This window comes from Anas platyrhynchos, chromosome 1 (genome assembly GCF_047663525.1).
Source record: "Anas platyrhynchos isolate ZD024472 breed Pekin duck chromosome 1, IASCAAS_PekinDuck_T2T, whole genome shotgun sequence".
NCBI lineage: Eukaryota > Metazoa > Chordata > Aves > Anseriformes > Anatidae > Anas > Anas platyrhynchos.
The window spans coordinates 47091780-47118236 of NC_092587.1; the positions used below are offsets into that span (position 1 = coordinate 47091780).

Sequence of the window (26457 nt, forward strand, 5' to 3'; positions counted from 1 at the left end):
GCTGAATAAAACGTGTAATGAAGGTGAATGTGTCTGTTACTTTTGTTTTTATTAGGTGTAATTTAACATTCCTATTTTTTTTTTCTTTTTAGCCTCTGACTCTCAGCTATCAGTAGCTATGCTTGTAGGTGCAGATGAGGCGGGGAAGAGAACAGGCTGCTTGGTGATGCTCTGTTTAATTCCTCAGGCGTTTAGGAGGGATATACATATCTTGATAGGTACAGATCAGCACCGCATCTTGCTGTAAGTTTTAGTCACCGGATATTCGAGCAGAATGAAAGTCTTATTTTTATCCAAGTTGTCATTGTCTTTTCTCTACAACCTGTGCAAAGCTGTACATGCTGGAACAACTCGGGATAATGGGAGTGGGTGGCACTGGAGCTGTGCTGGGGAAAGAAGTGCCCTTTTGGTGCTTTTAGTTGCTCAGAGATTGTCTTCAGAGCACTGCCAGTCAGAAACTACACTTCAGGGTTGAGGTAATAACGAGGTTTTCCTTATTCAGCTATTTTGGAGGTTGTACTATGTTGGTTGCCCTCAGGGAATATAAAATACACTACCAGATATATCCATGACAACAGGTAACTTGCTTAAGCGTTAGATTTATCCCAGCTAACATGCAGGCTGGATAAGACACAGGGCATCCCAGGAGCACTGAGTAAATTCCTGCTGCAAGCACAGCAGTGAGGATTTCAGTACAGGTCTCCTGCCTTGCTGCTGGGGGAGACGGGACAAGTGGGCAATCTGAGATTTCCCCTGGAGCTCGGGCAGGCGTCACTGGGAGGGTTTCAGTGGATTTTGCCAATTCTGTCAGTGAAAACTTAGCTGCCTGGAGGAGTTTAAGTGCCTAAAAGACTGCAGGATTTCTGAGTGAGGATTTCAGTGGGACATTGGTGTTAATTTTGAAGGACTAAAGGTGAGAGGATCCCCTGCCTTTACCTCCAGTACCCCTGTTAGCTAAAGAGTTCAGCTTTCCCACCACTGCTTTTTTTTCTTCTTTTTTTTTTTTTTTTTTTTTTCCCCATGGCTCAACTGATCAGCAGCTCTACCTCTCTACCAACAGTGAACATGATGCAAATATGGACATGTTTGCATGCATTAGGAAGTTCTTGCCCCAAAAAAGTAAAGGCTTGAAGCAGGAGCAAGGGAGTCAGGGGGATGAAGGTGGTGAAGCTGAGGCATCAGGTTCTGTGGCGGTGTGTGCTGTGGCGGGCAGCAGGTGACAGAAAGGCGACTCGTTCTGTGCTGCAACGTGAGGGGGGTGTTCGGAGGGTAGGTTGGTATTCCTGCCAGAGTCACAGACCTGAGGCTGGAGGTGTCGTTGTGGTGCACGTAAAAGTTGCTGGGCTGTATCAAAAATATCTACCATCTATTTGAAGTTCTTAATGTTATTTTCTTAAGATTCTAGAGTAAAATTCTTAAAAGTTGGGCAATAAGGAGCCACTGTCTGATGGAATGACAGTGAGGTTTATGTATTGTAATCCCCAAATTTGCTTTTGAAAATGAGATTTAAATGAGTGGTGCTTACTGGCCATACTGTTATCTGCCACCTTGGTTGGGAAGCAGAGAGGAGAGCAGGGAGTAAATGGCTCAGAGAGGAAGAATTCAGGCCTGGTGACTGATTGTTCGCTGTCTCTTTGAGTAGAAGATCTGGGGGCACCACGTGAAGCTGTCAGGCACCAGGTTCAGAGCAGAAGGCATAGCTGCAGATCTCCTTCCCACCGGGTGTTGTGGAGGACACAAGCTGCCCTAGATTAAAAACCAGAACCAAATAGATTCAGAAAGAAGAGTACTTCAAAAACTCCTGAGTACAAAACTGACACTTCTGGCTCAGAAAGCCCTCGGCCTGCAGGTCCCTAGCAGCTGGCAGGTATTCTAGGGAGCATCATTACTCCGTTATCCTGGGCTTGGAGTCTTCCCTGAACATCTGATGTCAGCCACTGTTTCAGCCAAGATACAGGTATGGATTTAACGCGAGCCAGCGTGCTCCTTAAAGACCTTAAAAACTGAGCTTTGTTTTCCCCAAAGGTTGTTTGTGAGATGCTGAACCCGCTGGAGTCATACTGTTGGTTAAGCAGGTCAGCTGGGAAATGTTTCATGGGTCTAAGCTGAGAATGTGTGCATGACCTATAGCTGAAGTGGTGGAAAAACAAATTGAGGAAGATTAAAATCTTTTATGCATATCGGCTTCATTAAGCTAAAAACAGTAGGATTTTTTTTAAAGTCATTCCAATGGCCTGGACATGACTCCTGTTCAGGGGGATGGAGGTCAGAGTGTCTGGTTCCAGGTTTCCCTATAGGATGCCCACGCCAGGACTGAGATTTTCCGGGCCTCCTGTTCTGAGCTTGTGACAAAGCAGAATTTATCATGAAAGGTACCAAAAAGGGCAGCCAGCACCTCTTCCTCTTGATGTTCCCCAGTGCTGGAATGTTGTCCTGGTGAAAAAACAAAATCTTAACTTTCAAAAATACGTATGAAAAAAAAATCTCCTGACATGGAAGAAAATAAAAGAGGGACAGATGTGTTGACTTACCTTTTTGTTTGTGAGGGTGGAGGGGCAAATTTTGCCTCCTTTAACATTTTTTTTTTCCATTTCCATTGCTTGGGAGCACGCCTGTGTTTGTTTGAGTGGCCAAATAAATAGAGTTAATAGGTTCACCTTGGTATGGGTTCCTGGTAAGTGAGCCACGTGTCGCTATGTTTTCCTGTCAGTCTTTCCTGCAGTAGTTAGCAATTAGTGCAAAAATGGATTTCTTCAGGCTGACACACAGCAGAAGTACATTTAGAAACTGGCATTGGTATTTTGTGTTTCTGTCTCCAAGGCTGCCTGTTTCCTCCTGGAGAAAAATGACTCCTGCTCTGGTCCGTGCTGCCTGCTGGGTCTGCCCAACGCACCAAGCACCAACAGCCCCGCTTCCAACAACTCAGCGGGGATTGAGCATTTTGTATGTCCGGGGTTCAGGACATACAAAATGAAGACACCGGCTCTTTGGTCACTTTTTTTCCCGTGCATTTGAACAACTGGTCTTAAGCTATTGTGTGTAACGTAGAGGAGCATGACCTTGCATGCCAGAAGCCATTTTAAGAGAAAATGCCTCACTGGTCCACATTATTTTTGTCAAAGAAAAAGAAAAAAAAAAAAAGCTACTTGCAGAAAATGTATTTCTGCTGAAAATATAGATCATTCCCTGAAAAACTAACCTCTAGTTGAAAAATGATTTAAAGCTCTTAATTCACAGCAGAAAGTCAAAATCTTTTCCAGAAGGGGAAACTATGTATTGTTCCCCAGCAGCAACATAGTAATAACGCTTGCTAGTTTGATTTAGGTATCCTACTGTTTTGTAAATAAGTATTTACGTCTGGTTTTTTTGTTTGTTTTTATTATTATTCTTATTATTCATCTTGGACATTTGCTAGCATGTAATTATTCATGCCAGTATCTGAATTTACAAATCCCCTCGTAGTTCTCTGTCCTTTTCAGGTGCACTAAAAGCTGTTCTATTAGATGTTCTCTTCATCTTTTTTTTTTTCTTTTTCTTTTTTTCATGCTTATTTCTGGAGAGATGAACAAACGGACTTTTTAATGCATTTCAATTACCTTACTTTTTGTTAAGATATATTTTCAGGTAACACAATTAATTAAAACTCCATTAACCGTTTAGAAATGAAATATCCCCTAGTGGCAGGTCTTTGGTACTGACCTACTTGAGGTAATGATTGCAAATGGATGTATAATACACATTGACTCGCTCAGAATTAAAAGAGGGTTTTTGTCCTTTTTCTTGCTCTTTGATGTATAATGGAGGCCTGATAGATACTCTTCCCTTTGCTTTCTACCATTTAGATTCACTTAATTCTGGTCTTCCATCTGAGCAAACGGCTTCCCTCTGACCTTTAATAGCAAAGAATCAGGGAGCGTTTTCTAAGTTTTTTGACATTTGCATTAGCTCTCAGCTGAGGTGCCTGGCCTTGCAGTGGAGAAGCTGTGTCCACCCTCGGATGCTTTATCCCTTTTGCCGTCAGGCTGATCTGCGCCCATCTCCTGCCGCGTTCTCACAACCTGAGCAGGCGGTCCCGGGGGATGGTTGTTGTGTCTGTGGGAAAGCTCGGCAAGACCGAGTCGTTTTTCTAACTGCTTCGTAAGACAAAGAAAACCTTTCAGAGAGGTCTGCTGTAAGCACCACTCGCTGATGCCAGCTCATCTACCACAGAGGCAAACCAGGTTCTTGTGCCTTGCGAAGCACCTGCACTGGGAGGCCTTCTGCATGTCGGCACAGAGGCTGCCTTGATAAGAGGAGAAGGCAGGCAGGTAGCAAGGGCCCTCCTGCAGTGGGATGGTATATTGCAATACACCTCCCAGTGTATGTTACAGCGGGGAATATTGCAACAATAAAGTTTGGTGTTTGTTATTACCGGGGAGAACTGTAGCAAGAGAGCTTTTTAGGCTATGAGTGCTGTCATTGGAGTGACTGTGCAGAATGAGTTGCCAGTATGCAAAATGAAACATCCCCAGCTTCAGGTGGTAACAGAAGCTACGTTTTCCTGGCACATTTCATCTCTCTCTCCTTTTAATATGTGATGCAAGAGGGTTTTCAACTTAGCCCTACAACAGGTGACTTTTTTCAACTACTGTTTGCTGATCTTTAAAAGTAGGAGTGCAGCTTTAGCAAGCAAGAATATCCATCTACATACATAATGCTCTGGTAATTCACACCTGTTGAGAGAAAAATACAGATTGATATCTTAATAGCCTGGCGTGACAGATCTAGAGGTGAGAGTGAGTAGTCAAGACTTTTGTACTTGACACTCTGCCAACAGACAGTACAGAAATTGGAATAATTCAAGGAAAAGGTAAAGTTACTTTTATTAGGTATGTCTCTTACAGAAACACGGGGATGGTGGAGGCTAAAGGAGTCAGAATCACTGGCAGCGGGTAGTAATCTAATGTAAATCCCCAGGCAGGTGAAGTTAGCCTGTTCTCGGCATGCTGCCCGGAGTAGGGTGGGGGGAGGGATGGGAAAGGATGAATCAGCTCTGGTGCTTTGCAAGATCCTGCCTTCTAGTTCAATATTGTCTTGTTTTCTTTGCCTGAATTTATTCCTGACAGGTGGTGACAGAATGTTTTCATAGCAGATATGCTTATGCCTTGTTAGAATCAGAGAAACCAAATAAAGTCTCCCGTGGCAAACTAGCGTTCACACTGACAAGCGGATGGGTTCTCTTCTCTGCTCCCGTGCAGCTTTGAAAATCCCCATTGCTGTACAACATCCCTTTTTGCTCAGCCCTGTCTGAGGAGTCTGAGCAAAGCCAGGCTGGGGGCAGTTTCCAGTTGGTTTTGGTTCACAGGGCTGCCACCTCCAGCCTGGAACAAGTGCCCGGTGTGCAGGCTGGGTTTGCTGTGCTCTCCGGTAACTAAATTTAGGCAGGATATGATTTAGAAATGAGAGGCACAAATCACTAAATTGGAGGGAAGCATGGCATTGAATCAAATGAGGAAAAAGTAGTACTTTCTGAAAGCTAAATATCAATCATTAGTTACTTGATTTTGAGCCCGCATTGATTTCATAAGAGCATTTTTTTCCTTGGCACTGCTGCTTTAGGGGTTTTAAAGGGTTCTCGGGTTTTCACTGTGCATAAGAGCTGCAACATGCACTTCACTCATCGGACTGGCTGGTTCCTTCGGAGCAGCGGTCAGCTTTTTGTCCCACGGGACAGATTCTGGCAAACAGTTTTAGAGGTGCTGATATAAGGAGGTGGTAGAAGAGTAAAGATATTCAGGGTAGAGATGCAACTACCACAGGTGGATTTGTGGTTGAGTGCAACGCACACAAAAGTACATTAATCACTGTAGGGTAGAAATGAGTAGGATGAATTAAATTTTTCATGCGAAGGATTTAAACTATTTCTATCTGTATATAATCCACTCTTTTGAGTGAGAATCTTCTTTCATAAATAAAATGCTCAGGTAGAAATAAAAACCTATTTCAGTACTGTCAACTTCAAAGGTAGCAGAAATGTTTTCTTAACAGCGGTCATTAGCCATCGTTCCAGTCTTTCATATAGAACAATTCTAGAGATGCATTGGGAGTAATATCTCATAAGACATTACATTAGGTATCGTGAAGAACTAGGACACGGATAATTATGTTTCCTTTCTTATCAAATTAAGCTTCTGCATACTGACATAGCCACGAAACAACCCTCCTAAGGTAATAGAAATGGCATAAAACTCAGCAGGTTTTCCCTGCTGATTTCGTTGCCCATTGCAATCCATGTGCTGTGCGCACCGCAGGCCTGAGACTGCACCTTGTGCCTATAAAGGGTGACCGGGTTCATTCGCTTGCAGTAACGCAGTTTCAGAAGCTCTGAAGGCTGTATTTTTTGCTGTAGGAGTTGCTCCACGATAACCTCTGCTTTCTGCTGGCACTTCCCTTTCTCCCTACTTCTGAGGAGCTGCTCCCCAAAATACTTGGAGTTCACCCACCAAGGCCACCTCCTCTCAGACTTCCTTGTCCTGCCGGAGACGTGGCAGTCCTGACTTGCCTTAGCCCAGCTCCCCAGCTCCTGCTATATTGCTTTTCTTTAGCTCTTCTTTGTTCCCTTGTCTGGCTCTGGGAGCTGCTCGGTCTAACCTGCAGTCACTGGGCTGGAGGGGTACCGGGCATTTCTCAGCCCCTCTCCTTTCACTGAATCCCAGTTCTTGCAGAAGAGATCCCCTCCGAGTCAGAGCCTTTGCAGTGTTGCCCTGCCACTAGTGCTCTGTGTACGTGTCCCTCTGAGCTATGTCACACTGTTCAGCTGCTTTAAGGCAATGAGCTAGGAAAGAGCTAAATGATTTACTCAGTCTTGTAACTACTAAGAGCTGGTGCAGGTTCATATATCACCTGTAAACCTGTCTTCCTGAAAATAGAGCAAAAACTGATGTCCCAGTTTTCACTCACGATCTGTTTTTAGACTTTCTTTGTTAGCAGGATGTGCTGCTACCTGAGAGCCCAACTCCTGCGATGTGGAGCTTTCCTGCGAACACCGAGTGCCTGGTAGTGAAACAGAGCTCTGTGCTCCCTGGACTTTGATTGTGCGTCCCATGGTTTTGTTTCCTCTCGTAAGAACGCCAGGCAGACACTAGCAAGGTGATTAGTGAGTCTGGTGCCCTGCTATTTTTGTGTATTTCTGCCTTTGAGATAAACACAGGGGAATTAATTCATTCTGTGGAGTTCTGCGCAGGCTGTCACGAGGATATAAAAAGGGTCTATGTGAAGGCATATGCTGAGCTCGCTGTGTTTGAGTGTCTTGCGTGGCTACAACAGGCTAAGGATTAGTAACTCCGTGCTACATTTCATAGTACTAGCTTAAACTAATTGAGCTGTGTGTGATTTGCCTTCTGGGCTCTCACTCCTACTAAAACCAACTGATAGTCAGTGCCAGCGTAAGTTAGACATTAGTAAAATGCTGTTCAGCGAAACAGCTTGAATAATGTAACAAATGGTGCCATTTCGCATGCCTTTTCAGAGCACAGAAAATCAATCTACTTCAAAAGCTGGAGCCATGCCCCACGATTTTTGGTTCCTAGCAGCTCAGACATAAAGCAGTTTACCTTATAGTTAGCATAATCATGCTGTCCAGTCATCAGCATATAAACTTCATGCATTATGTTAGGGAATTGCATTGTGGAGATACAGATGGGTCTGCTTAATGAGGAACAAACCCCGTTTTGCATGAAATTTATAAACCTCAATTACCCATATGCCACGAGGGACAAAGAATAATTTTGATAATCAAGCTTTCAGAAAATGGAATGACTGTTCAACATGATAAGCACTGAGAATCATGACCTCATCTAGCACAAGACTTGGATGACTGAAGTGCTTCTGTATTGGATTCTAAGAGTGTATTTAATGCTCGGGCTCCCGTTCAGTAACTGGTATTAGTATCCAGCTCAAAAAGATCTGTAAGAGCCAGCTAGGTCCAAATGCTCCTCACTGCCACTGGTAGTCTTCAGTTAGCTATTTTTGAGGACAGACAATGAGAATTTGATAGCCTGCTTCTCAAAGAAAGGCAATGTAAAATTTTGCACAGTTAGTGTGTCTGCTGACTAAAAAAATAATAAAAAAAAACAGGCTTAATTTTCTCTGAATGTTGTTTTTTTAAAGTTAAGTCTCTCTCTCTCTCTGCTAAGGTTTGGAGCTTAGAATGCTTTGGAATATTTTTCCTGCTCATTTAGAGTAAATCTGTCTTCATTTGTGTTAATTTCTGCTCCTATGGTGATATTTGAAATGCAGGCAATCTATCTTTGATGCTCAAAAGAGGAAAAAAAAGGCAAAAACTCATCATGAATCTTACTGATAGAATGTTATTAATTCTGCATAGCGATGTTCACAAATTCCTGCCGTTCTCCTGCCTCCCACTGTCTCCGCATTTTGTTCAATAAATCCACGGGAGATTTTTCAGGCAACTCCAGCATCTGAATATAAGCAATCCTTTAGTAAATAGTAGATATTAAGTAAAAATTAGCTGAAATGCTACACATTGGAGAGATCTGTGCTTACATTCTTGATACGAATTAGCATATTCTTCTGTTTGAAACTCCAGTAAGTTTATAGTAAAGTAATTCATCTTCATGTTTGTGTGGTTGGGCCATTCCCGTGACTCTCCATCTGTTTTACTTCACTGCTTTACATTCTGCCAGGCTGTGTATGGGCTATGTGTCCTCTGCTCCACTGTCAGGGTGACTAGATGGATGCTAACAGGTCGGGGAGCAGATAGATGATCGGATGTTGGTTTTCAGCTGGAATGCAGCTGGGTCAATCTGCTGGCAGCCGCACACTCCTGAAGTCAGTCTGTAGCTGACACTGCTGCATTACTCCACCTCATACTGCTCTTGGGAGGAGGTCTGTGGCTGACCATTTATCAATGGCTTTTTGAACACTTTAAACGATAGTCAAAAGGAATGCTAGTGCAAGGTCACTACTGGGATGTAATGCTAGATCAGACGTGTTTGTGAAAAAGAAAATGCCGAAGCCTGGGCTCAGGTAGTTATGCTGACAGTTCCTAGTGAGCATGGCATGGGGTAGCTGGAGGTGGGCAAGCCGTGCTCTGTGACAGAGACTGCAAAAATAACAGCTGCTCAGGAACTTGCATGTTCAGAGCACAGGGCTGCCAGAAAGCTGAGCAGTTCTTTTCAGTGCCACCGAGCAGCTGGATGCAGAAGATCAAGGGAGACCTGAACTCGTGGCCTTGATGTTTTTAGATCAGTTGGGTTCTTACATGAAAACCTTCCAGAACGTTCTTCAGTTGGTAAGCCTTTATCTTCTGACCCATTCCTTTTCCTTGCACTATAAATAATTGGCACTGTACACTGTCACGCAACCAGCGTCTCACCCTCGGCATGTGCACAGGATATGTGGCAGATATGAGCTGTTCAGGCAGGGTCTTTATCTTTGCATTTGAGAAGATTTGCTACGAGTGACAGTCTTATAGAATCACAGAAACACAAGGTTGGAAAGGACCTACAAGACCAAATAGTCCAACCGTCCTCCTATCACCAATACTACCCAAAAGCTACTAAATCATATCTCGTAGCACCTTGTCCAGGGGCTTCTTGAACACCGTGAGGGATGGTGACCACCACTCCCTGGGCAGGCCGTTCCGGTGCCTGACCACTCTTTAAGAGAAAAAGGTTTTCCTGACATCTAATCTAAATCTCCCCAGGCACAGCTTGTGGCTATTTCCTCGAGTGCTATCATTAGTTATCTGAGAGAAGAGGCCAACCCCCTCCTCATCACAACCTCCTTCCACTACTCCCTCATGGACTGTCATCACCTCCTTTATTCTTACACCTGCCTTTAGGTCCCTTTCACCATTCATTTAAAGTGGTGTCTGCTCTACTGTGCAATTTCACAACAGCAAATCAGTAGCACAGGGAATCTCTGCAGTTCCTTTTGCCATAACCATCGTTCATCTCCAGAGATTTCCAGTTGCTGGTGCCCTGCTCACAAGCCTGCTTTCCCAAGCTCTGTGCCAGTCTTGTCCTGCACATGAGAAGTGAAAGAGAAAATTACTTATTAATGTGTCTTTGTTGGGTGTTCGTGTGGCACAGAAAAGGAACAGAATCCTTATTGTGCTAGATGCCAGAGGACAGTCAGTTGTACAAAGCGTGGGAGGGGGAGGCGGTGGGTGAGGGTGTTACCCGTACAGCCACTTTGGAAATACACTTTGGAACTGGAGGTACGGTATTTGAGCTAAAGTATCCAAGACATCTTGTTTTTTCGGGACAAAACTTAGCAATTTAAGAGTAAACAATATATGTGAAAGTATGTATGCCAATAACGTTAGCCCTCAGTGTACTCAGAGGTCTGAAGGATGGCTTTTTTCACTCGATTTCAGGGGCAACTGTGTTCCTTAGAGTGTAGATAATAGCAAGTCATGGAAAATACTGGGAGGTAATGCTTCAAGGCAGTGCCACCTAATGGTACGTTTCAGAATAGGAATGTGTGGCCTCCCACTCATGCAAAACATGGTGTGTACGAACATAGCTGGGCTCTCTAACTTCCTTAAATAGTCACCTTCTGTGTTTCCTGGTCACAGGAGGCAACGGTGGCCTGTACCTATCCCTATTAGGACTAACTGCAGGGGAACAAATGCAATTAATGTCCTGCTTCTCAGAGCCGTTCCCACTGTACAATTAACCATCACATGGGCAAAAACTCCTGCCCCTAGGTCCCTCCTTCCCAGTGTGCCTGCAGAGATGCACGTGCAGTTACTGTTTAGGACTCCAATTTCTGCTGAGACATTTTTCTCCAACCCAGTGTCATGATCTATAAGCCAAAATCACTTGACCATGTCTATGGCAGCCAGCAGTTTGCAGCAGAAGTTCCAGGAAAGCAAGATGTTTTGTTGTGCTAAGGACCTAAGGCAAAGAGGGAAGGAACAAGATGGAAAATAACTTTCCCTCCATGTAGTTTTGCTCTACAGGGAAGTGGCTGTAAGGCTGGCTTCCCAAAAGTGAGGTCTTTCAGGCTGTGGAAACTAAATAAGCTACTTTTTCCCCCACCTTGTGCAGGCTCTGTACTGGGCCACCGTGGGCTTTCTCAGCCCAGCAATGCCTAGCAAGTTTAGGGTAGAAGAAGAGAAGAGTGTAAAAAACCCTTCTGCTGTTCTCCCACCAAGACTGGCGGTCGGAAGTGGGGGTAGTTTCTGCAGCTGGGATAGAGGAGATGGAGGGGCAGAAGGAAGAAGTGCTCTGATCAGGCTGCTAGCCAGAAGCTGGTAGTATCAGAGACACAAGGGTATCTTGTGAAGCCTAGGAAGGGGGTGTTACTGGGAAAGCATGCTCCATGCGCATTTCTCCTCCTCTTCCTTCAAAAAAGCACACCGACTTATACTTATGTGCCCTTAAAGATCTCTAGCTTTTCAGCAGGGGAACCTGGTGCTCTTGAGTTCAGCATTTCCAAAAGGTAACTAAGCACACATTACCACAGGCCACACTTTCATCCTGAACACTGTGCGAACAAACAGGAAAAATACTAACAGATAAAAGTAGTATCTTATTACTGTTTCTCCTTATCATTTACTTTGGTTTCTGCATTCTGCTCATCTTTAATGTGTATGCCTATATTGGCCCTTCTGGAAAACAAAAAAACAACAAAACAAAACAAAAAAAAAAAAAAGAAAAGAAAAACTCTATTTTATGTTTAGTATACCTTTCTGAGTGATGATTCCATAGGAAACTATTTCCAAAGCAGTTCTAACATAAGGGTGAAGTCTTATGTCAATTCATATGTTGCTTGCTCCTGAGACAGTGTCCCAGGTGCATGCTGTGCTGTCATCCTGCACCTGCTCAGGCAGCTGGCGTGCAGCTTCTTCCTGTGATCCAGCTGGGACAGGGAAAGATTTCCCAACTCTGGGTGCTGTGTGCAAGATGTTGTTAAAAGTCTGGAGTAGTGGGCAGTGAAACAAACCTCCTTTTTCTTTTAGAAGAGGCATGTAAATGGTGGCAGATTTAGGATTGCAGGCCTTTCTGAATCACTCCTTGTAAACTAGTGATAGATGCCACCATGAAACATAATGGAAAATGCTCTTTTCAGCTGAGTGCTTGAGAAATCTGATGCCAGAGGTAGAGTAATGGGACAGTTTCTGTTGGTTACCCTGATGGGATTCTGGTACATGCAGGAGTCATCAATAACTTTTCATTACTTGTGTTGATGACATTTTATTGACAGCTGCACCCCATATTCATCATACCTACTCCTGCAGTCCTGTCATTCACACCACAGCAAATAGTCACTGACTGGTCAAGAGCAGGAGGAAAGGTTTTGAAGTGTTGCAGGCCTGCTGCTCACCAGTGCCCAGATCCCTGATCCTTAGGCAACATGGCTTCAAAGGCCTGGATGTGACACTGCACCAGATGATCTTAGAAAAATCCTTGCAGAACAAACTGGCCTTAGAATATCCTGAGTTGGAAGGGACCCACAAGGATCACTGAGTCCAACTCCTGGCTACACACAGGATCACTCAAAAATCGAACCCTGTGTCTGAGAGCGTTGTCCAAACTCTTTTGAACTCCAGCAGGCTCGGTGCTGTGAACATTGCCCTGGGGAGCCTGTCCCAGTGCCCGAGCACCCTCTGAGTGCAGAACCTTTCCCTAACCCCCAGCCTGACCCTCCCCTGTCCCAGCTCCATGCCGTTCCCTCGGGTCCTGTCACTGTCCCCAGAGAGCAGAGCTCAGCACCTGCCCCTCCGCTCCCCTCGTGAGGGAGCTGCAGGCCGCCATGAGGCCTCCCCTCAGCCTGCTCTTCTTGCTCTTGTTCCAGTTTCTGGCAGGACTAGCTGCTGCCAGGATGCCAAAAGCTTGTCAAAACTGTTTGGTTGTGTGGCTGCACTGAATTCTCTGAGAAGTCAATTACAAATTGACATATGCTCATGTGTTAATTACAGCTACTGGTACAGCTTGGAGACCTCTTTTGCCTGCAGTAGCCATAACAGCTTGTATAATTCTGGTTAGCCTGAGAGAAAAGGATCACTGAATTACATGAGAAAAGTCCTGGGGATGCTTTAATTAAATTCTAGGTTTAAAAGTAGCAGTTACTTCCAACAGCTGCAAAGCATTAAGGCCCAGAAGGTGGATTAAGGAAGATGGGCTTCCTAGCCACCCTGCTGAATGCAGAGGAAACCATTTCATGTGGAGATTACTGTCTGAACCGGAATGAGAGGCGGCACAGGCCTGTGGCTGGAGCAGCTGGGGCTCATGTTCAACCCGTACTGCAGTGCTGCTCAGTGCAATCTATCAGCCAGTACCGTCGCTCTTCTTGGGGTCAACCTGCCATCAGCTGCACTGTGGGTAAAGTAAAATACAAGCTATTAGTTAGGCTTCACCTAGCCTCTCTCTGTTGGACCAGTTCATTTGTATCCAGTCCTTTCTTCTTCCTTGTAGGTACATTGAGTACACAGCAGCTTCACCAAGCGCTGCAGAGATGGACAGCACAGCAGGACAGTACTGCTAAATTCCCCCTCGGTTTCCACCAACAGTTCCATTTATCATGGATGATAGTAAAGCTTAAAAATAAATATCATTAATATTAGCTTAAATATAGCTACACAGTTTGCAAAGGTGTGTGTGTTAAGTCCTGTGGCTACAGAGAATGCTGAAGTCAACAGATTGTAAATCATCCTTCCGTGACCATTAAAGGAAATCATTAAGTTGTTCCTGAGCAGGGGAACTAATGAAACTCAGTTTCCTATGGTCTTGAGCACATTCACTTTTAGACGTTTAAAAATTAAATTATACTACTATTTTCTATTCTTGACACATACCCTATAAAATTCCCATCCATTCTCATATAGCCATTCTTCTGTCAAATATTTTGATAGCTGCGTGCAAGCTGCCTCATTTGACTGATTTGGTGAACAGGATCAAAAACTTGGCCTTTCCTTGCTCTAGTTTTAAAAAACACATAGGAAACTCATCATGGTTGAGATCTCTTGTACTGGTATGAAACTAAAAGTTTACTATAGATATATGCACAGACCGATGTTGGCAATCTGAATTCCATAGGAACCAGGCTAGCTATGCAATGTCAAGAATATGGGACTTAATACCAATGGGAGATAAAAATGAAAATGATGATAGTACGGAGATATAAGGAAACAGTCATGCTACTCTAGCTGCCTTGTAAGAGCACTTGAAACTTCACTGTTTTTCATGGTTTGGGGAATATTGCAAACTTTGCTTCTGAATGTCTTGACTCCTTTACTGGGTTCATCTTCTGCCTGGGAATAAATTGTTCCAGTTTTGCTGATGGCAGTTTCACACTAGCACATTGCTGAACACCAACTGAGGAGGAGTGCATTTTGAAACAATTTTGCAATATATCTTGAATTGAGTATTTCTTGAATTGCTTCAGAAGAACTGTGCTACTCTGCCCTGGGGCAGCCATAGCAACTCTATGCATGGTACTGATTTGGCAGGCCTTTCTATATTTTACTTTTTTTGCTTGATGTTTTTTCTATATAGTTGATACTTCCCTTTCATCGTAATAAACATTTTTTAAAATCAAATGGTGATTGTATAGAAAATATAAAAATGTTATAAAAATATTTATCCTAAATGAGGGGACTCACTGACAAGAAGCTTTACATGTTTATCTGTGCCCTTGATGTAATCTTTCAACAACACTGTCTGTTCATAATGTATATTCTTGTTTGGATGCATGATGGGTTCATGGGTGTCATACAAACTACTCAATATCTGAATGATGAACGATTAGGGAATTAAGTATCTGCAATGCTGGAGACATTCCCAGTAGATAATTTCAGTCCAGGTTCAGGTGAGTTGTAGATACATATGGGAGGTCAAACAAAAATTATAGGATAAATGAACATGCTTGTGACCATGCATAGCTTGTCATATCAGCCTAGAACTGCAATTATAAGGGCTGCAAGTAAGAGCTCCCTGCTCAGCAGGCTTCCCTTGAAATACATGTGTAGCCATATAGGACCAGTGACTCAGAGGTATCTAGTGCTGATTGTGTTCAGCAGCATGTGAATGGTTGCATTTGTGCACTCTCACTCTTTGCAATATTAAATAAATTGAATGCTTTTGCTCTCCCCTTTCTTTATATGGAAAGGGGTTTAAGTTTTAGGCAAAAAGCTGACTTTGGAAAAATAAGTATATTCTCATTAATGATATTAATGGAGTAATTGTTATAGCTTTGTTTTGAGTTCTCATTTGACTGCTTAGCATTTTCAGTGTATAAATTCATTTTGTTTTATATATTTTAGAAACCTCAGTTGTTAGTTTGACTTCTTTTTCCCTAAACACATTTTAAGGTGAGACAGAAGATCAGTTTTATACAGTTTTTCTTATCTTCAATATTATGTTGCTGAATTTGAGAAACAAAGAAACAAGACTGTTAAAGATTCTTCCAGGTTCTTTAATGTTAGGTATGGAAGAAGACATTTAGAAAGGACTAATGGTTGTATGAATAGTGAAAGAGTTTTTTGGTTTGCTTCTGAAGACAACTTGCAGAGGCTGTACAGCTGGCCTTAGCCAGGTTCATGAGTGCTCACAGGTCTAGTGAGACTCCTGCCATCAGCAAGTCATTACTGGTGAGAGCTCTGTGATGCATTTCCACAAAGAGTCTTCTGGTTTTCTTACGTCTTTCTTTCCCTTACTCTCCCTAATTTTCTTACCTCAAAAACAGTATGTATTTTTGTCACAGTTGTTTTAGTTTTCTCTGGCGCGTATGGTTTCAGGTGTGAAGTGGTGAAGTGGTGACACACTAGTTCTCAACCCCTGCCATTGGTATTCATGGCTGGATTTAAAGATGTGCTGATCGTCCTTTGCCTCCAACACTATTTGCAGGTTTATAGCATCTCTGATTTTCAGATCATGAATGTTTGCTTATATTTCACATACAAGATCTCACTGTTACATATGTAGTTGAATATTGTTTTATTTCTTTACATTAGAAAACCTCCCAGCTTTGTGCAAGATAAGAAGATTGAAAGCCATACTGTGTTTTTTACATCTGTCAGAGCATTGTTATTTGTGACACTTAAACTATGATAAGCTTCTAGCCTAACTGCACCAATGCTAAATATTCTTGGCATACTTTTATATTGTTTATTTTTAATGCATTTGAAGCCGTTGTATTGTTCTCACATTTTTAGCAAAGAAATTGTTGTTGTTGTTTTTTAAAATCGTGTCATAAAAAGAATCAACATGCCTTTCTCTCCCTTTTTCCCTCACAGATGCACAAATACACAAAGTTTGTGCACAGTGATTAAGCATGCAGTGCACAGAATGATGAACTGTAGTTGTTTCTCCTGTGAGTACATTTTCTTTGTTACACTGTTTGCTGTATCCCCTGGAAAATTATTACAGATGCTACAAACTGTATGGAAAAAGCAGTGCTGCTAAAGAGCGTGGGGCTATTACTGATCTGTAGGACTTCATGCTTGCCTGGATCCTGCTGCAGAATCGATGTGTGATGTTGGTGTGAATTCGCGTGAGAAGCTTAGCCTGTGAAGTGGAAGTGGCAGGCTTAGGGGTCTAAGATGCAATATAAACCTTTGTCTTTCAGTTTGTTTTTCCAAGCTCTGCAGTAAATGCTACCGCTTGAATACTCTCCTCTTGATTTCCTTTCTTAGAGGCCCTGCCATGCTCAGCAGGAGTGCATCAGAACTGAGATCTTTCGGTAGCTGAGCTTTCAGCCTCCAGTTCTGTTGTGTCCTTCTAACACAGCACTGCAAGAGAAAAAGAATTATTTATGAGAGATCATACTAGGAGCTAGGCTTCCTGCAAGAGATGGTTAACCCCATCTCCCTGCAGAAACAAAGCATATACATGTATTTTCCTGCATCCTGAATTCCTTTTGTACAAAATGACTTTAAGCTCCCACAAGCTCTGTGTCTGCTGGTGCAGTCAGTCTCATTTGTTCCCATACACTCAGTTTTCAGAGGTGTAGGTTTTGTGCATACGTTGCTCTCCAAATCCAGGGTTTACAAGAAAGACATGAGGTACCCAGTCACTTCAGTGAGCTCTGGATCCCAGCTTAACTGATGGCTTTCAGAGGGCCAAAGATTAGAAAGAGTTTTGAAGCAGGTGAATCAGCAGGATCTGTATGCAAGGTACAACATGTGAATCACAATCTTCACCTATTCTGAAAGTTACTGCCTCCCCTCAGATTAAGGGATGTGTTTTCATACCAAAACTAGTTTGTGGTGTGAGAAGGTAATACAACTTTCTGCTTTCTCTATGGTTATATATAGCATACATAATGTGTAAATGCAGTTGCAGTAACACCTTGGTTACCCATTTAGCCACTGAAGTCAAAAGGAGTAATTTTTTTTTCTGCAGTCTCTAACATGATTTTGGATCAACTCTTTAAAAGGGTCAACAGTTCATGGTTGTCCTAGGGGCGAGTTCCTTGTTAACAGGGGTGTGTGGCTAAGCCCATGTGTGGCCACCAGAGCAGGAACACCAGGAAAAGATCCACAACCTCCACAGGAGGGGCTTACTTCCATTCACACATTGGCCAATCCCTGTGTAGCAGGAGAAATTCAAGGGATCTCAGAAAATGTTCAGCCCTAAAATTCAAGCAGTGGCTGTTGTGGGTTGGGCTTTCTCCAGGCTGCAGCAACTGAGAGCATGGTTCCAGACGCGCTGTGGGGCAGGAGAAGGCTGCTGGAGTCTGGGATGCAGGAGAAGAGGGGTCCTCCTGGCCCACCTCTGGGGCCAGTGTGGGGTTGTGCCTCCCACAGCCACAGGTAGTTCAGTCAGGTGCTGCGTCCTCAGAGAGGTGTGAATACAGGTTTCTGTTTAAAAATGCTATGAACTTGTAAATTCATACAGTACTTATTTTGTAAAAATAACAGAATCGCACTTCTTTGATAAAGCAATAAGTACATACAGCTGAGAAACCCATGTGTTGTGATTGTAAAGGGGGACTATAAAGCAGCTCCTCTCACTGTAATCATCTCCCTGTTTCAGAAGATTGGCGTGCCAGTGAGCTTTCACCCCTCCTCTGTCTTTTTGCGTGGGTCCTGAGATCAGTAAGGCAGCAAATATTTGTTTCATTCTTGCTCAAAGACTCCTCTGGTAGCACAGAAAAAAAACCAACAAAGGTGTATGGGGAAATGCAGTGCTGTTGTGTGGTTTTGGCAGTGGGATTTTATTACATTCTTAAGGCAATTTCAGTTCTGGGCTGTTCAGGCCCATGCAGACTGCAATGAGCATGGCAGCAGCGCAGGCCGGCGTGCCGAGGCCCGCTGGTCGCAGCTTGCCATGCCTCACTGCGAGGCCTTGTCAGCGCCGTGCCCCATGGCCTGGGCCACAACGGGGCCGCTGAACTCTCGCCCAGCCCAGCTCTCATCCTCAGCCTGCGAAGAGGGGCCGCCACCCCAGGGTCATGGCAGCCCGCAGCCTGCTCACTGAGGCCCAGGGCTGGGAATGTTTTTTTTTCTGGATGTCACCACTCTGTGCTCTCCGGGAAGCCATTCCAGTCTTCTGAGCAGTGTCTGCTCCCCATCCCATGCAAAGATGAGTGTCATTTAATTGGCTTTGCAGCGTATTCCCATGTCTTTAAATGTAAAACGATCTACAGAAATGAAAGAAGATCTGTTTATATTTAGCTACGGCCAAAAGCCTCACCAGTCTTTTAAGTTTCACTTACGATACAGAATTGCTGGTGTTTTGTTGCTGGTCCAAAAGTTATGAGAGAATAAAACTCCCAAGATCAGCTAGTTCGAAGGAGAGTTGTTTTATTTTGAACAGTATACATCTTCTGAAACCGTTGTTGACTAGGGTTTATTCTTAACCAGTCTTTTCAAGTTTTGGATCTAATCTCACCTTAAAAGCACAAGGTTAAATAATTCTTTACACCTGTTTGTGGAGTTCAAGAGAGGCTGCTTCACAGTTGCTGTTTGATCTGATTTCAAGGTCTGCCAGCTTGCGAACAGAGTTATTATTTTGTTTTTTCTACCTCTGCTGAGGAGTCATGTGAGGTTTTTTTCAGCTGTTGTTGCTTCATTTGAACAAAATAGCAACAAAACCTTCAGGTACAGCACTCCTTTCTGGAAAAATGTTCAAAGTCTGCTAAGTTATCAAAAAAAAAAAATAAGCACCTAGCAACAGATTGCTTAGGATACATGTGGATTTGATGTGATTCAGTAACAAACAACTCAGCAAACATTGCCAAATGTCTTTTCTGCACTACAGGACAGCAGTTTTAGCTCAGGGTCTGAGCCCTTTGATTTCTTCTTATTTTTTGGTGAGTCACAGGTGGGTAGTGATTTTAATTTCCTATAGCTAGTGAGGTTTCTGCATGGTCTGAGCAGAGGAGGATCCTGCCAAATTAAAGTGTTCTGTGGTTGCATCAGCAACACAAAAGTAGAGCTAGGTGGTGAAATGTGCAGAGCAAGTTGGGTGCTACTGGGTAGCCACCGGCTGGCTTGACGGGGAGGGCTTGGTCGATCTCTTTGCATCAATAATCAGGGATTCAGGATTCAAGAGGGCTAGAAAGGTGTAGAAAATTCCTTGCTTCCCTTCTTTTGGCTGAAGACTCTCGCTACAATCAGTGGCAGCGAATTGTCCTCACTAGGAGGTGTGGTTGTTGGGCTTGGCTGAGGACGTGGACCCACCAAGGGGGAGGGCTGCAAACTGAGCTGAGCCTTGTCCCAAGCCCCCTCCATCATCCTGCTCTCTGGTGAGGATTCCCAGTGGCTCTGCCTGCCAAAGCAGGAGGAAGAGCAGCTTCTGAGCTTGGAGGAGGGCTGGGAGGCTATGCACATTAGCGCTGGAAAAGCCCCATGAAATGCAATAGAAATCAAAATACCATTTGTTGTCTTACCCATTGGAACAATTCACAGCAAATATTTCCGTTTTATGAGGACAGCAATTTATTTGAAGATGTGTTTCATAGTCATGTTCTTAGCATGTTGTTGAAAGGCCTTGCTCGTTCCCGTTGTGATATTTCTAAGAGTGATTTGGCAAATGAGAAAGGGGAAGTGCTGTGTAACAATTGCAGCAAAGGCACAAAGTAAATTGAAAACCAGACAGGCCATGCTATTCTTTGTTAGCATCTTTTGCTCCAGTGAGCTTAGAAGTTGCTGCAACTATAGCAAGTAAAATTCAAATCATGAGTGTGCTATTTGTGTTCCTTTAATCAGGTAGCTCCTTCCCACATGGTGGCTGAGAGTAGCTGAAGTGTTTTGTTTCCTCTCTACTGTATGGCTTAAATAGACCCTTTTTAGTAGTAAGAATATTAGCTTCCATTTCGTATTTATCTTGGGTCTATTTATCAAGCTTGTTGTATTAAACGATCTAGAAGAAGCAGCTAAAAACTCTGAAGATACAGCCCAGTATCAGAAAAAATAGGAAGAAAACGAAGTTGCAGCAAGAACCTCAGCATGGTTTTTAATACTAGATGAAATGTTACATGTTGCTTGCATGTGCAGAAGCAAGTTTTACAAGATATGCAACATTATTTGTCTTCACCACAGGGCCAAATGCAGACATAATGTTGGGGGAAAGGGAAGGAAGGGAAGGGAACGGGCTGGGTGGTGGGCTGGCAGCTCCTTCATTGTAAGACCAGGACTGCAGACCAGCCCAAGCAGTATTACTGAGGGTTGGTAATGCCTGTGCTATCTGCTTCCACCTTACCTTACAACAATTCCTTCAGGACAAAAAGAAAGTAAATCTTTAAAGATATAAAATGAAACAGATTTTTTTTCCAAGAGAAAAAGTGGTTTCTGTGGCATTATCTCATTCCGTGGGTATGGTACATTAGTCAGAGATTTTATTTTGAAAAGCAGAGTTATCATTGCTTTTCTGTAAAATCACCATTTAACATTTTTAAATAAAATTACAGTTTTTAAGCAATAATCATTTTGCTGAACATGAGAAAACTTTGAAATTTTTCTTTGGCTAGGAATTTAGAAAGTGCTCATTTTCACTCTGTAAAAAAATAATAATCTTCTGAGAAGGAAGAAAAAAAAGGAACAATAAGAATCCTTTTGTCACTTACAAATGCCGTTAAATGCTATGTGAGTAATAATATTTATTCACTTGTTCCAATGGCAGAAACTAGCTCAGGGACATGCTTCTCTTGTCTGTGACCTAGCAGTCAAATTTTAGGGGATTCAGTGACAGATACGGTCTCTCCTGTCCCTCAGGACCATCGCACAAGGCTGGATTTTTCAAGAACAACCCCTGGTTTCTGGAGGGCCTTTGGTTGACATCTCCAGGCAGAGCCCATCTAAAAAAGTCAAGGCAACACTGTCCATGAGCTAACCAAGTTAGCTGCATCAATGGTTGCTTATTTTGAGCTCTTCACCTTGTGGTAATGGTTTCGTTTCCTTTTGCTGAGCGTTTTGCTCAGAAGCTACTATTTCAGGCAAGCAACATCCGAACCAATTAAACCTAATTTTAAATGTGTGTCCAAAATGGTATTACATCTTCAAAAATGAGGCTTGGTGTGGTTTTGAATACAGGCTTTGGTCTCCCATCAGTTTTTTAAATGCACGTCTCAAGAGTTTTCAGCTGGCTCCTCCCCTTCTTCCTGCAGAAATTAAGGGAATAAGGTTTCCTTTAGAAAAACGTCACATCAAAATGTTCCTAGCTACTACAGTCCTGTTCTATTATCACTGTGTGTGCACAGATGTAAGAGTTCATAAATAGCTTTTGCTGTGCTGTACAGCTCGGTACAGCCCAACACGCTGTGGTAGAAGAGCTGTAATAGAGGGGAAGGAAAGAGCACAGCCGCAGGTGTTGTGCAGCGCCCTCAGGCACAGCCTCAGCTATGTTTCCCTTGCAGTGTGCATATATCCCGGCTGTTGGGAGCCATGAATTTTCAGTCTCTAATTCTAATTAAGATGAAGGAAAGAAAGGATGGGATGAACACCACTGTCATCTCACAGTGCTAGACTGTATGCCATAAGGTAGCATTTGCTTCTTGGTGACAGACAGAAAATAAAAGATACTGACTGAGAAAGGTCTGAAGCAGATCATTTTGTCTAATTAAACATATTCTCCAAGCTCTGTATTTTAAATGAACTAAGCTGAAAAAAATCAGTTCACCTTTTCTTTCTCTAGACCTTTTTCAAATGCCTCACTTTTAAATTGTATTGTTCTTGATTCCAGAAAATAAAGCTTTCAGGTCATTAGTGCTAAAATTTATTTCTGAGGTCTTACTGGCTTTTCTTTTCTTACATTTTCTTTTTTACAAAACATCTAAAACCCATTCCTGACACACAGAAACAGGGTTGTTTGATTTCAGTTTTGTGCTAACTAATTAACTTACCCTCTTGCTTTAACTCTCTTGTGGTAATTGGTATTCTTGGTATAAGCTCTAGAAGTGCTTGCAGGAAATATTAAAGAAAATCACCTTAAACCTGTAATTTGGAGAGGAGGGCTGCGAATACTGACCATGAGAGAGAGCTGTGCCAATTGAAGGGAATGTTTCTCTATCAGTGGTGATAGAGCTATGCGACTGCCCGTGTACTTTCAAACCACTTTTAACCTGGATTATGTGGTAAAAATACAGCTCCAAGTTAAAGCAGTAAAGCCAATATCAGATCAAGAAGAACATCTGTCAGCTCTTCAAATAGCTGTTTCAAGATGAACTCATTAGACTTGTGTGTAGGCAAGCAGATGTGTGCAGATAAAGTCCAAAACAAACAGATATGTCAACAGGGGCTTACAGTGCACCCAGAGAACCTGATTTCTCTTTCCTTTGCATGCTGTATGTTTCTTTTCACAGCTGTGTGAGAAGAATGACAGTGTTACTGAATTCACACAGTCCACAAAGCCTCCAGTCCTGCAACCCTGGTCCTTTATCTTTTAACAAGCTTGCACTTCATTTTCAGTGTGTGCGTTCAGGCTTTACTTTTTCTATCACCAATCAGATGAAATGCAGAGCTGCGGACTAGATTCTGATCCTATTTATAGAGTCTTCCTGCTAGTGTAACTGGACTGAGTTTGCTGGAGCCAGTCCTGATTTTCACTGAATGTAAGAACAGGGCCAGACCCTTGCTTTCTTCATCTTTCGTCTTGATCACTCTCAGATTTTTTTTTTTTTTTTTTTGTAAGAAATGACTGTTGATGCTGACACGTTTTTGAATATAATGTAACTTTTCCCATCCATTTCCCCAGCTCAGTTTCCAGGCTGGATTAAGGTACTGCCTTTGAGGAGGGATGTAAAGAGGAAGCTGAGCATGTGTTGCTGCAGGGGGACCAGCACCCCCTCCCACCTCACCACCATGCTCAGGCAGCAAGCACTCTGTAGGCCAGAAGGACCAGGATATCTCAGGCAGCACAGATCTGAAGCAGGAGCTGTAAGGCCACTAAACTTTCTCTTCTTTTTGTTTAAATTGCCAGGGCTGCTTGTTAAGAGCAAGAGCAAGGCTTGCTTTCTCATACTTTCACTCCCTAATCCTTTATTCCAAGATGGCATGAAAGCCTGCTTTAGTCCCTGGCAGCACTTAATACGTACATGTAGGTGTGAGCAAAAATACCTAATTTGTTGTGAAATGTGCTGCCAGCTACAGGCTTTGAGAAAGCCAGAGAGTCCTTAGGTTGACTTAAACCTACTGACAGTCTGCATTATCATGTGTGTTACCAGACAGTGTTCCCATACTTAGTCAAGCACGTATTGCTCCAGAAGAACCAGAATCCATCCAATGATACGTGCTTTTTGAGTACGTTGGTCATACCAGGGCTGAAAAGGGGGAAGTGGTTTTTTTTTTCAGTGCACCCAAGTAGAACCAGGGTGTCCCGCAGGCCTCCCTACATAGCCAGCTCCCTCATCGCCTTTATCTCCACTGCAACAACAACCACAGCAGCACTTGTCTCCCTGCCAGGTAACCTTGCTGATCTCTAAAGCACACACGTGCCGTGAGGTGAATGAGGTGGAAGGTGGAAAGGCTGCTCGCTGTCATCTCCCTGACCACAACCAGGTGGCAGCGTACCTCAGGACATTTCTGCTGCATCTGCACATGCAGCTGGCAAGCCATTAGCTGCCCCATCCCTGTGACCCCGCTGGCTGTGCTTGTATGGGGCCCCTGCTGCTGCAAGAGCAGGAGCCATGAGAAGAAACCTTATCAATTATAAGTCTCTGATAGTGGCCACAGCCCGCTGTAGGTCTTGAATGTAAGCATCAAGTTGTGTGGGTGTGTGCTCCCTGGTGGTTGTCCTCCCTGGCTCCTGCAAGCTGCTTCATTCCCTTCCAAACCGGAGGCTGACGCCAAGGTGTGTCAGCAGTGGAAAGACAAGGAATGTAGGACTACTTGCTCCCTTTCTGAAGACGTCTTCACCAGTGTGTTTCAGAGGAGCAAGTCGTTGGGCTTTTTCACTCTGAGCTTGCTCAGCTGCATGCAGGCCCACAGATGTATGTAAAATGGAGGGCAGATATCCCTACCAGCTTGTAGAGGTAACACCAGTTTTTGTTCATCTGGAATAACCTTTGTTTGCTGGTTTTGCTGGCTGATATACGAGCCTTTTGCTCTTTGTTGCATACACAGCGTCCTGATTTACGGCGGTGTGGGGAGGTACCATTGACTATTTTAGTTAAAACAAGATTCTTATCTGAGATGTTTTTGCTTTCAAACTTCTCAGAGTCAAGATACCCACTCTCCGCTGGAATTATATTCTTGTTTTACTTTTCAGCCTCCTTTTGTGCTTGGATTGAATTTGGCTGTTCTTTTGCAGTCCAAACAAGAACATATTTCTTCTGGTATTTTTGCTTCAGAGTTTTGACTTTGGGACTGTGTATGAACAGACACAAACTTCCTGAAAATACTTCTGGAAGGGAACAAGCTTCAACTGGTGACTTAGTCATACAACTTTTTCTTATAGTTGTAGAAATGTATCCTTTTAGCAAGCGATCCTACAACTTCAGAGGTGTAATGATTGCAGAGCTGGATTCAGGCTTGAATTCATCACAGGTTCGCTGGATTTATAGCAACTTTTGCTGGTTGTAAATCCTGTCACAGGTTTTCAGGATTCAATCAGGAAGGTGAAAATTTTCTCTGCTACAGCTGTCTGAGGGAGACAGCCCTGTCTGGAGAAAGGTGAGACTGGAGCATGTCCATCAGAGTTTTTCAGCAGCTTGCTCTGAAGGACTGCAAAGCAGAGCTGAAGCTGTTCTCATTCCTCTGGGAACACAAGGAGGCTAAAACATTGACTAATCTTTCCTGAGGGAGGTGTTTTGTTGGAGAACACCGGTTCACAATAAGCCATTTCTCTAGAAGTCTGATTTCACATTGGAAGTAATTCATGTCTGGCCCACAGACTGGGAAAAAATGGTAGACGATAAGTATATTCAGTCCTTGGCTGAAATGGGTATCTGCGATCAGGTTGGAAAGCAGAGGCATAAATCAAAATGTGACAAGTTCTGAGGCTTGCGTTTGTTAGTTCCAGGGTGTATTTCACTGCTTTAGACTGCTTGCATAGCATCAGGAAATAAAATCCAATTCCAAGGTTCAGAGTGTTTACTCTGTGAAAATCCTCTGAGTTGAATCTTTGTTAGAACATATGTATGGTCCGATGAGAATTAAACCTTAGCAGAAGGCTTACGAAGCATGAACATATACATAAACAAATGTATGTGCTTGGGTATGCACAGCTGCACACACTGCATCAAAGCCCTGCTTAAAAGAGAGGAACAAAACATTAATTGGCTCAGAATTACAGAACTGAATTTAGTTCCTTGAAGTAATTAGGGCAGCCTATATGGCTTGTAGAGGAGCCATGAGAGTTGACTGTAGCAGATCAGTACAATTGTATGAAATAATAATTCCTCCTAAGTTTCTAACTCATTAAAAGATGAGGTGTGTGTACTGGCTCACTTGTTTCAGTGGTGCTCAGGGAGAGAACTTGAGCATCTTGTTGTATCAAGGCTGCAGCTTCTCCAAAACACAGTGGTGGTTCAAATGGGACTTCCCAAATGGTGTTTCAGTCTGATCAGCACAGCCAGCTGCTTTGGAGATCATCCACAGCTGTGAAAGAAGAGGTACTGGTTGCTCTGAGGGGGCCTGTGTAGTATGGGATATGAGGGGACTAATAATACATAATTCTGGCTTCAGTACTGCTTGTGTACTTTTTGCACAGGGAGGGAATAATCCTTTGTGGAAATCATTTAGGTCTATCTATCTCCTCTCTTTTTCCACTTGTGTTGAGGGTTGTGGTGTTAATCCTTAATACCATCTGGGGAAAGAATCCCTGTCTTAACAGATTTGCTTTTACCCATTTATATTTGCAGTTTTCAGCTTTTTGTGGCGTACTGTGTAAAAGATGCTGCGTGCACAGTACATGGAATGGGAGCAAAAGGTAAACTGGAACAATAGGCAGACGTGGGGGATCTAGAAATGCTAACACCATTTTGAGCTAAATTGCTAACAAGTACTTTGCAGTAGACAAAAATTAAATTGGAGCAATTTCTTGGCATTCAAATGTATCTGAGAAC

The 26457-nt window shown here is 43.2% G+C and overlaps 1 protein-coding gene and 1 long non-coding RNA gene across 3 annotated transcripts in view; both read left to right on the top strand.

Annotated features, from left to right (window-relative positions):
- Positions 1-26457, top strand: part of TMCC3 (transmembrane and coiled-coil domain family 3) — a 129796-nt gene that overhangs the window by 3109 nt on the left and 100230 nt on the right. The window contains exon 1 of one of the 2 annotated variants that reach the window (XM_072036499.1): positions 18012-18049. The exons of the other annotated variant lie outside the window; for it this stretch is intronic. The gene's annotated coding sequence lies outside the window, so the exon portion shown is untranslated. Of the gene's footprint in view, positions 1-18011; positions 18050-26457 lie in introns of those variants that run through there. 2 annotated transcript variants of the gene reach the window in all.
- On the top strand, positions 13041-13847 carry LOC110351480 (uncharacterized). The gene is made up of 2 exons (XR_002398983.4): positions 13041-13334; positions 13428-13847. It is a non-coding gene; the product is annotated as an uncharacterized lncRNA (long non-coding RNA).